Source organism: Heptranchias perlo, unplaced genomic scaffold, assembly GCF_035084215.1.
Source record: "Heptranchias perlo isolate sHepPer1 unplaced genomic scaffold, sHepPer1.hap1 HAP1_SCAFFOLD_73, whole genome shotgun sequence".
In the NCBI taxonomy this organism is placed as follows: domain Eukaryota; kingdom Metazoa; phylum Chordata; class Chondrichthyes; order Hexanchiformes; family Hexanchidae; genus Heptranchias; species Heptranchias perlo.
In genome coordinates, this window is record NW_027139761.1 from 66,903 (window position 1) to 78,023 (window position 11,121).

Here is an 11,121-nt window from a genome sequence, read left to right on the forward strand (position 1 = left end):
TGCCTGTACCGGCTCTTTGAAAGAACTATCCAATTGGTCCCACTGCTCCTTCCCAAAAGCCCTGTATTTTTTTCTAATTTCTTTCCCTTCAAGTATTTAACCAATTCCCTTTTGAAGGTTATTATTGAATCTGCTTCCATCGCCCTTTCAGGCAGTTCATTTCAGATCATGACAACACATTGCATCAAAAAATTCTTCTCACATCATCTCTGGTTCTTTTTCGAATTACCTGAAATCTGTGTCCTCTGCTTACGGACCCTTCAGCAACTGGAAGCGGTTTCAGTTTATTTAATGTATCAAAACCCCTCATGATTGCAAACACTTCTATTTTTTCTCCCCTTAACCTTCCCTGCGCTAAGGAGAACAACCCCACCTTCTCTAGTTACTCAGCAACAATTAATTTAAAGAGATGGGCAGAAAGAGAAACTGAAAGAGAGAGACAGAGACAGGAAGAATAAGAGAGAAGGAGAGGGAGAGAGAGAGACAGAGGGAGAGGGAGCGAGGAAGAGAGAGAGAGGGAGACAGAGAGAGAGGGAGAAACGGAGACACAGAAAGAGGGAGCCAGAGACAGAGAGAGAGCGAGACATAAAGACATAGAGAGAAAGAGGGGGAGAGAGACAGCCAGAGACCGACAAAAAGAGAGAGAGCGGGAGAGAGGGTCACAGAGAGAGAGGGAGAGAGAGACAGAGAGAGAGAGAGAGGTAGAGAGACAGAGAAAAAAAACAGACAGAGAAACAGAGAGGCGAGAGGAACAGAGAGAGAGAGTGACATTGAAATAGACAGAGGGAGGGACATATAGAGAGATGGAGAGAGGCCGAGACAGAGAGAGAGATGAAGAGGGAGACAGAGTGAGAGGGACAGAGAAAGAGAGACACAGAGAAAAAGACAGAGAATTGGACTGAGAAATAGAGAGTGAGAGCGAGAGAGACAGGGAGTATCAGCGAGAGAGAGACAAAGGCAAAGAGATAGAGAGAGACACACACAGGGATAGAGAGACAGAGAGAGAGAGAGACAGAGAGAGGGAGACGGAGAGAGAGAGAGAGACAGACAGTGACAGACAGAAAGACAAAGAGAAGGATATAGTTGCATTGGAGGCAGTTCAGAGAATGTTAAATAGGTTGATTCCGGGTATGGAAGAGTTTTCTTATGAGGAAAGATTGAGCAGCTTGGGCCTATACTCACTGGAGTTTAAAGAATGAGAGATCTTATTGAAATATATAAGATGCCGAGGGGGCTTGATGGTGTAAATGCTGAGAGGATGTTTCCCGGCAAAAGGGAATCTAGAACTACGAGGCGTAGTCTCCGAATAAGGGGTCGCCCATTTTAGACGGAGATGAGGAGAAATTTCTTCTCTCAGAGGGTTGTGAACGTTTGGAATTCTTGGACCCAAAGAGCAGTGGAGGCTGAGTCATTGAATATATTGAAGGCTCAGTTAGACACATTTTTGTTCAGGAAGGGAGTCAAAGGATGTGGGGAACAGGCGGGAAAGTGGAGTTGAGGCCAGAATCAGTGAATGGCGGAGCAGGCTCGAAGCGCTAAATATCCTGCTCCTACTCCTGTCTCTTATGTTCTTATGGTCTTATCTTCAGCTCTCCTCAAATCCTTCTATCAATTATTTTCAATCTATGCCCTTTGGTTATTGACCTCTTTGCTAAGGGAAATATGTCCTTCCTATCCACTCTATCTAGGCCTCTCAAAACTTTATACACCTCAATTACATCTCCCTTCAGCCTCCTCTGTTCCAAGAGAAGACCACCAGCCTATCCAATCTTTCCGTACAGCTAAAATTCTCCAGTCCTGGCAACATCCTTGTAGATCTCCTCTGCACCTTCTCCAGTGCAATCACATCGTTCCTGTAATGTGGTAACCAGAACTCTACGCATTACTCAAGCTGTAGTCTAACTAGTGTTTTATACTGTTCCATCATAACCTCACTGCTCTTGTATTCTATGCCTCGCCTAATAAAGGAAAGTATCCCGGATGCCTTCTTAACCGCCTTATCTATCTGTCCTGCTGCCTTCAGAGATCAGTGGATATGCACTCCAAGGTCTCTCTATTCCTCTACAGCTCTTGGTATCCTCCAATTTGCTGTGTTTTCCCTTGCCTTGTTTGCCCTTGCCTTGTTTGCCCTCCCCAAGTGCACCACCTCACACTTCTCTGGGTTTAATTCCATTTGCCACTTTTCTGACCACCTGACCCGTCCATTGATATCTTCCTGCAGTCTACAGTTTTCCTCGTCACTATCAATCATACCGCCAATTATTGTTTAATCTGCAAATTTCGAATTCATGCCCCCTACATTTAATTCTATATCATTGATATATACCACAAAAAGCAAGGGACCTAGCACTGAGCCCTGAGGGACCCCATTGGTAACAGCCTTCAAGTCACAGAACACCCGTCAACCATTAACCTTTGCTTCCTGCCACTGAGCCAATTTTGGATCCATCTTACCACTTTCTCTTGGATCCCATGGGCTTTTACTTTTCTGACCAGTCTGCAACCTTGTCTGGGACCTTGTCAAAAACCTTGTTAAATTCCATGTCGGATCATCAATCGCGCTACCCTCATCGTCCCTCGCTGTTACCTCCTCAAAAAATTCAATCAAGTTAGTCAGTTACGACCTTCCCTTAACAAATCCATGCTGACTGTCCTTGATTAATCCATGCCTTTCTAAATGACGATTAATACTGTCCTTCAGAATTGATTCCAATAATTTGCCCACCACCGAGTTTGGGCAGACTGCCCTGTAATTACTCGGTCTATCCCTGTCTCCTTTTTAAAACATTGGTACAACTTTAGCAGTCCTCCAGTCCTCGCGCACCATACCTTTAGCCAGAGAGGATTGGAAAATGATGGTTATTGCCTCCGCTATTTCCTCCCTTGGTTCTCTTAACAGCCTTGGTGACATTTCATCCAGGCCTGGCGATTTATCTACTTTCAAAGATGCTAATCCCCTTAATACTTCCTCCTTCACTATGTTTATCCCATCCAAAATTTCACACTCCTCCTTAACTACAATGTCTTCATCTTCCCCCTTTTTGTGAAGACAATCGCAAAGGATTCATTAAGACCCATACCCACGTCTTCCATCTCCACACACCGGTTACCTTTTTCGTCTCGAATAGGCTCTACTCTTTCCTTAGTTATCCTCTTGCGCTTTATGCATTTATCAAACATCTTTGGGTTTTCCTTGATTTTACGTTCCAATATTTTTTCATGCCCTGTCTTTGCTTTCCTAATTCCCTTTTTAATTTCACCCCTGCACTTTTTATACTCCTCTAGGCTTTCTGCAGTATTATGCTCTCGGTATCTGATATAAGCTTCCCTTTTTTGCCTTGTCCTACCCTGTATGCGCCTTTACTTCCAGGGGGCGCTAGATTTAGGAGACCCACACTTTTTCTTTGTGGGAACATATTTGCTCCGAACCATCTCTACCTCCTCCTTGAATGCCTCCCACTGGTCTGACACGGATTTCCCTTCAAGTAATCGTCTCCAGTCCACTTGGGACCTTCAACTGCTGTTCTATATTTGTCCTCTTCCATAACTCCGCTTAATCTAACTGAATTTTGATCACTTCCACGAAAAAGCTCTCCCACTGATACTCCTTCCACCTGCCCAGCTTCATTCCCAAAACTAAGTCCAGAACACCCCACCTCCCCCCTCCACCCCCCCCCTCCTCCGCCCACCCGCTCTTGTTGGGCTTGCTACGAACTGGCTGAAAAAGTTCTTCTGAATGCATTTTGTGAATTCTGCGCCCTCTTTACCTTTTACACTGAATCTATCCTAGTTAATATTAGGGTAGTTGGTATCCCCTACTGTCATTGCCCTATTGTGAGAGAAGAGGAAAAGGTTGAGAGAGGGGAATTGAGAGAGAAGCAGAGACAGAGAGACATAAAGGGGGCAAAAAGCGAGGAACAGGTAGGTAGAGAGATAGAAAAAGAGGCAGTGAGAGAGGTTGGCAGGGAGAGGGAGATCGACATACAGACAGAGACAGAGAGAGGGTTAGAGAGAGACAGGGAGGGAAGCAGAGACAAAGAGAGAGATAGGGAGGGGGTACAACGAGAGAGGGACAGAGAGAGATAGACAGACAGAGAAAGAGACAGAGAGAGATGGATAGAGAGAGAAGCAGAGACAGAGTGTCAGAGAAACAGACAGAGTAACAGAGCCAGTAATGGCACACCCTGGATGAATAAAGAAAGAAGGGCATGATTGAAAGTAATGAAAAAGGGATACACAAAGAACGACAAAAGGGAATACGAAAAGGTGAAGAAAGAAGTAAAACAAAACAATTAGAACACCAAAGAGAAACTACGAAATTAAATTATCAAGGAATATAAAAAAGTAAAGTATATAACATAAATAACAAAAGAAAAAACACGATGGGGTAGGGCCACGAAGTGATACACATGATTGACTCACAAGTAATGACGGCAAAATGACAGAAATATTAAACAATTATTGGTCAACAAATATTTGTCTCATTATTGATCAGGGAGACTAACAAGGTGAGCATGACATTAGAAGAAGAATTCAAAAAAGATTTGAAGACATTTAAGATAGAAAGGGGGAGATAATTGATAAACTCATCAAATTAGAGAGGATAACACCCCTGGTCCGGATGGATTTTATCCACGTATATTAAAAGAAGTTAGGGAAGAGATAGCAGAGGCACTATTACATATATATGAAAATTCATTGGAAGAGGGAATAGTGCCAGAGGACTGGTTGACAGTTAATGTTTATCCTATATTTAAAAAGGGAGATAGAAAAAATCCAGGGAACTATAGAGCAATTAATTTAAGGTCGGTGGCAGGAAAAATAATGGAATCTTTACTCAAAGTTGTATTGGAAAAACATCTAGAAATCGAAAAAATAATAAAGAATATTCAGCACGGATTTCAAACGGAAGGTCATGCTTGAGCAATCGTATTGAATTCTTTGAAGAAGTAACAGAAAGGGTAGATAAGGGAAATGCAGTAGATGTAATATATTTGGATTTTCATAAGGCTTCTTGTAATGCACCGCATTGCAGACTCATGACTAAGGTCAGAGTCAGGGGACAAGTAGCAGAATGGATAGAAAGCTGACTACTAACCATGAAGCTGAGAATAGGAGTTACATGTAGTTACTCAGACTGGCAAAAGGTGGGAAATGATGTTTCACAATGATCAATACTGGGACCACAGTTGTTCACAATTTATATAAACGATTTGGACTTGAGAATCGGAAGTACAACTTCAAAATTTGCGACGTCAGCAAATTGTAGAATAGAGTTAATACAAAAGAAGAATGTGTCAAAATACAGGAAGACATTAATGAACTGGCGGAATTGATGTGTAATTGGCAAATGATTTTCTATTATAGATACGAGTGACGTGGTACATTTTGGTAGTGAGAATAAGGAGGCCACTTACTCCTTAGAAAATAAGGGTCGTATTGTTAGAAATTGGACAGTGTAGAAACATGTTCAGATTATCAGTAGGAACTATTTTTCCTTCCCTGGGTTACGCTATCATATTTTTAGATATGGGGTATTGCATAAATGCGAATATCTAGTTCAGATTATAAGGGGGCATTATTGTTACATCCCTGGGTTAAATTATCTTATTATTAGATATTGGACAGTGCACCAAGAAGAGTATCCAGTTCAGATTAGAAAATGGAACTATTGCTGCATCCCTGGGTTACACTATCGTATTGTTATATATTGGACAGTGCAGAAAGACGAATTTTCAGTTCAGATTATAATGGTAACTATTGCTGCATCCCAGGGTTACACGGTCGTATTGTTAGATATTGGACAGTGTAGGAACACGAATTTCCAGTTCAGATATTGTACTCAGGAATCGGAAGTACAATTTCAAAAATTTCAGATGACACCAAATTGAGGTGTGTAGACAATACTGAGGAAGAATGCAACAAAATGCAAGAAAATGTTAATAAACTTGCAGAATGGTCATGTAAATGACAACTGAATTTCCATGCAGTTAATTGAAATGCGGCTCATTTTGGTATTCGGAATAAGGAGGCCACATACTCTGGAAAATTAGAATGTGAATGGGATCGAGGAGCAAAGGGATCTGGGGGTACACGTAAACAAATCATTATAAATAGCAACGCAGGTTAATAATGCCTTAAAAATGCAAACAAAGCACTGGGGCTCATTTCCAGGGGGAAATAATTGAAAAGCAAGGAAGTTATGTTTAACTTGTATAGGACCTTGGTTAGACCGGACTTGGAATACTGTAATAAAAACAGAAAGTGCTGCAAACACTCAGCAGGTTAGGCCGCATCTATGGCGAGAGAAACAGAGTTAACGTTTTAGGTCGTGCACAGTTCTGGCCTCAATATTCTAAAAAAAAAGGATATAGAGGCACTGAAGAAGGTGCAAAGAATATTCACACGAAAGGTACCAGATCTGCGAGGATATATCTATGAGGAATTACTGAACAGTTGTGGCATTTTTCTCGAGAAGAGAGAAGGCTGAGTGATCAACTGGTTGAGGTATTTACAAGTATGAAGGGGTTTGATAGGTTGGAGATAGAGAAGATGTTTTCATTTGCAGGGAGTCAAAATCTCCGGATCATCAATATATAATAGTCGCTAACAAATACAAAGAGGAATTCAGGAGTAACGTCTTTACCCAGAGAATGGATAGAATGTGGAACTCACTACTACATACAATGGTTGAGGCGAACAGCATAGATGCATTTCAGGAGAAGCTAGATAAGAACATGAGGGGGGAAGGAATAACTTGAAGGAATATATGCTGATAGGGTGAGATGTGATGGGGTGGGAGAAATCTTGTGTGGAACATAAATACCAGTGTAGTCCAATTGGGCCGAATGGCCTGTTTCTATGCTGTAAATTGAATGTAGAATCTATGTAAAATCTATTTATTGTTACAACCCTGAGTTGCACTGTCAAATTGTTAGATAGGGATCAATGCAGAAACACGAATATCCAGTTCAGATTATAAGGGAAACTATTGTTACATCTCTGGATCACACTATCGTATTGTTAGATATTGGGCAGTGTAGGAAAATGGATATCCAGTTCAAATTATAAGGGTGAACTATTGTTCCATCCCTGGGTCACACTGTCATATTGTTACATATGGGGCAATGCCGCACCCAGGCTTCCAGGGTCATTCAAGCACATTGCAGATCTCAATGGAGAGACACATGAAACATAGAGGTAGAAAGAGCAGGGGAGGCCATTTGGCCCATCGTGTCAGTGCAAGTTTGTGGTTAAAACAATTGAAACATAGGCCAGGGCAAACTTTCTTCCAAATGCCTTTTATCTTCATCAATTTCAAACATGTATTCAATTTTAACGATGCGACGGTAAAAGATGCAATTGTCCCATTTCTGGTTTTTCAATTCCCTGTGGTGAAACATTTCATGCTCCACAAAACCTCTGCGTGAATAATTTACATTCGAACTCTTTCATGATGAGATGAAATTGATACACCTTGTCACTGATCCTCACAATCAGAGGGTACACTCATTCTCCATTGGTCTATCAAACACCTTCATAATTTAGAATTTATGTTTCCACTTCTCTATTTCCGTGGAAATAATCCCGGAATTTCAAATCTTTCCTAATAAGGTTCCCATCCCTGGCCTCATTCCAGTTAATCTACACCGTCCTCTCTCTATGGCTTTAATGTTGTTTCTATAATGGGGCACCAAAACTATACACAATACTCTGGAACTACTGGCTTCAACCAAAGGGAATAACTAATAAAGCCTCATCCTACTCATCAGCTGCAGAGAGCAGTAAAACGGGTTATAACCAAAGAATAAAAAGACAAAGAACTAATAAAGCTTCATCCTAGTCACAGTAGCTGGTCTCATATTATGCTGTTCTAACAAGACGGTGTCCAACTATAGTTCCCAATGTTAATTTATCTAAACAAGTTCGCCTATGATATAAATCTCTTTCTGGTACAAGAATGTGATCCCAGAAATTACTTTTGCTCAAACCTTGGACAACGAATGAACACATTCCAATGAAAGTCCGCAACAACTTGCATTCACAGACCGCCTTTAATGTAATAAACATTCCCAAGGGCTTCACGGAGGAGTGAGGATAAACAGGCACAAAAGGAATAAGAAGTTATCGGGAGGACTGGCGAAAACTTTGGTCAAAGAGTGGGTTTTAGGAGGGTGTAAAAGGAGGAGAAATAATTGGAGAGTCGGAGGGGATAAGATTGTTTTTCAAGAGTAGTATTTAGATGTCTGCAGGACAAAAGTGGAACTCCGACCAAAGAAGCACTTTTTAGAAGGGATGACAAAAGCTTGAAGCAAGAGATAGTTTTCATGGAAGTTCTGAAAGAAGGAGAGAATTTGCATTTATATAGCGCCTTTCAAGGACTCAGGACATCCCAAAACAGTGAATGAAGTACATTTTGAAGTGTAATCACTGTGGTAATGTACGAAATGCGGACAATTTGCACATAGCAAGCTCCCACACACTGGATTGCGATAAATGACCAGAAACTCGGTTTTAGTTATGTTGGTTAAGGTGTAAATATTGGCCAGGACACCGGCAATAACTCTTCTGCACTTTCTCGAACATTGTCGGGGATCTTTTACACCTACCTGAGAGGACAAATGGGCCCTCGGTTTAATGTGTCCTACAAAACTCGGCACCTCCGAGAGTACTGCACCCCCTCAGTACTGCAGTGCGGTGTCAGCCTGGATTATGTGTTCAAGTCTCTGGAGTGGGACTATGAACTCAGAACCTTCTAACATATAAGCGACACTGCTACCACTGAGCCACAGCTGCCACTTGAAAGAGAGAGAGGGAGATGGAGGGGCTTAGGGAGGGCATTCTGGAGAGTGGATATGGCTGAAGGTACGGCTGCCAAAAGTAGGGCAAATGGACTATGGATTCACAAGCGGCCAGAGATGGGGAAGCAGAGTGTTTGGCAGGGGCTGTCGGACTAGACAAGGTTACAGAGATAGGGAGGGGTGAGGTCCTGATGGATTTAAGTGTAAGAAAGAATAATAATAAACTGCAGGCTAAGGAGACTGTAATTCAATGCATGGTAATAAGGGGTTTGGTGATTGGCGAGGGACTCACAAATCAAAAAACCAGGGGTGGGGATGGAATCCGTGGCAAGGATATGGAGATTGTGGGGCCAAAGTTAATGGCTTCCCAATTTTTAACTAGAGGAAATTGTGGCTCATCTCAAACAGAATGTCATTCTGATAGCACAAAGACATTGGAAGGGTTAAGAAAGGCGGTCATTTTTATCAGCGTCCATCGGAAAACTGGTCCATCTCTGCGGGCTATGTCACCAAAGGCCAGCATGTAGATGAGGAAGAGGAGGGAGCTAAGGATTGAACCTTTCGAAACATTAGAGATAATGGTGATAGGGAAGAGAAGCTTCTCCTGGCTATGATCAGATAGGTGAGGTGAATCTAGCGAGGATAGTCCCACCCAAAGAGGCCATTGTCCAATGAATGAGCTCAAGGGTGGGTTTCCTGTAGGTGTGGAAACGAGGAGGGGTGGGCCATTCCGGATTGAACCCAAGGATGAGAATTTTAAAAGTTAGGAGATGGGGATCTGGGAACCATTGAGGTTCAGTGAGCCGAGCAGGACCTGCTGCTGGTTGAACACGGACAACATAATTTAGGACTAGCTCACGTTTGTGGAAGGAGGGTTTTAGGTGGCCGGCCAGTCGTGCATTGGAGGGATGGAGTCTGGAGGGGACAGAAGCATTGATGAGGGTTTCAATGGCAATGGGCTGAGGAAGGAATGGAGGTGTGTGATGGAATCATGGGGCCTTTGTGATGGAGGTCAAATCGGGTCATGAGCTCAGCTCGGTGCTGCATGGGGCCAATATTACTGGAGCCGTTAACCAATGTAGAATAAACGGGTAAACATCTGCAGTAAAATAGTGAAGAGAGGAATGTCAACGGGGCACGTTCAGTATCCGTCCCCTAATATCACCCACAGTCATTTCTAGGCTGCAATCCTCAATCTGCCCTTTAACTGTCCCCGTGTCAGATACTCAAAAATCATATTTTAACTGGGAAACTGCAGGAACAGAGTGAAACGGGTCTGCTCGTGTTCCTGGATGCACTGCGGAGAAATCGGTAACATTGATGAATGATTCGGCAGGTGTGAACATGGTCAATACAATAATATGGAAACTGTAAATGAAGCCTCTCATTATTATACGATCAGTCCTGAATGAGTACAGCTTTTAACTTTATTCCTGAGAGAGGTCTGATTTAAGTAATGTCTTGGACTTTGAGATGTTTGTTATATCCACCACATTATTTACACCGGAGTCAAAGTGCTGATGTAATCTGTTTGTTCAAGTGTCTGTAACTAACAGCAATGATCAGGGGTATAATTGTGTCAGTGGAGACTTCTCCCTTGTATAAATCAGGGCTTGTTGGAATGGATCAACTCAGAGTGCCTGCCGGAGCTGTGGTTTCTAGGTCGACAGAAGTCACTGTTTCTCACAGAAATGCATTATTCATTAACGGTTCAGATACAACGCATTTACTATCCTGTTCTTGCAGTCGTTGGAGTTCTTGGTAAGCCGTTATCTCAGCTGTTAATGGTGTAAATCGATGTTATTTTTTTCTCCCTGCTTGTTTTACACAGTCGCCTGTTCTGTTCTTTCAGTTGAATGATGGCATGTTTTAAGTATCTGCTCTTTTGGTCTTGTAGCAGCTGCATTATATCTGTAATGTTCTCTTTGAGTATCCAAACCTGGCATTGTTACTGGATTGTTCAATGCACTGAATGTATAGTTAAATAATGTTACCTCTTTAAATTCTAAACGGTCTAGTGGCAATTGGACTCTATCCGTAATGAACTTTTTATATCCAACTCTGACTTTGTTACTGTATTATTCTCCGTACTGAATGTTTTGTTAAACATTGGTGTCTCTTTAGCTTCTAACCGACCGGTCTTGTAGATGTTACATTCTATCTGTAGTGAACTTTGAATAACTAAACCTGGCATTGTTACTGGATAATTCTCCGTGCTGAATGTATTGGAATCAGGTGTCTGGTACAAGAGCTGGTATCAGACCATCAGGAATTGTTAACAGTTTCATGTTGTGGAAATAACCTGTTCTGGAATATTTTT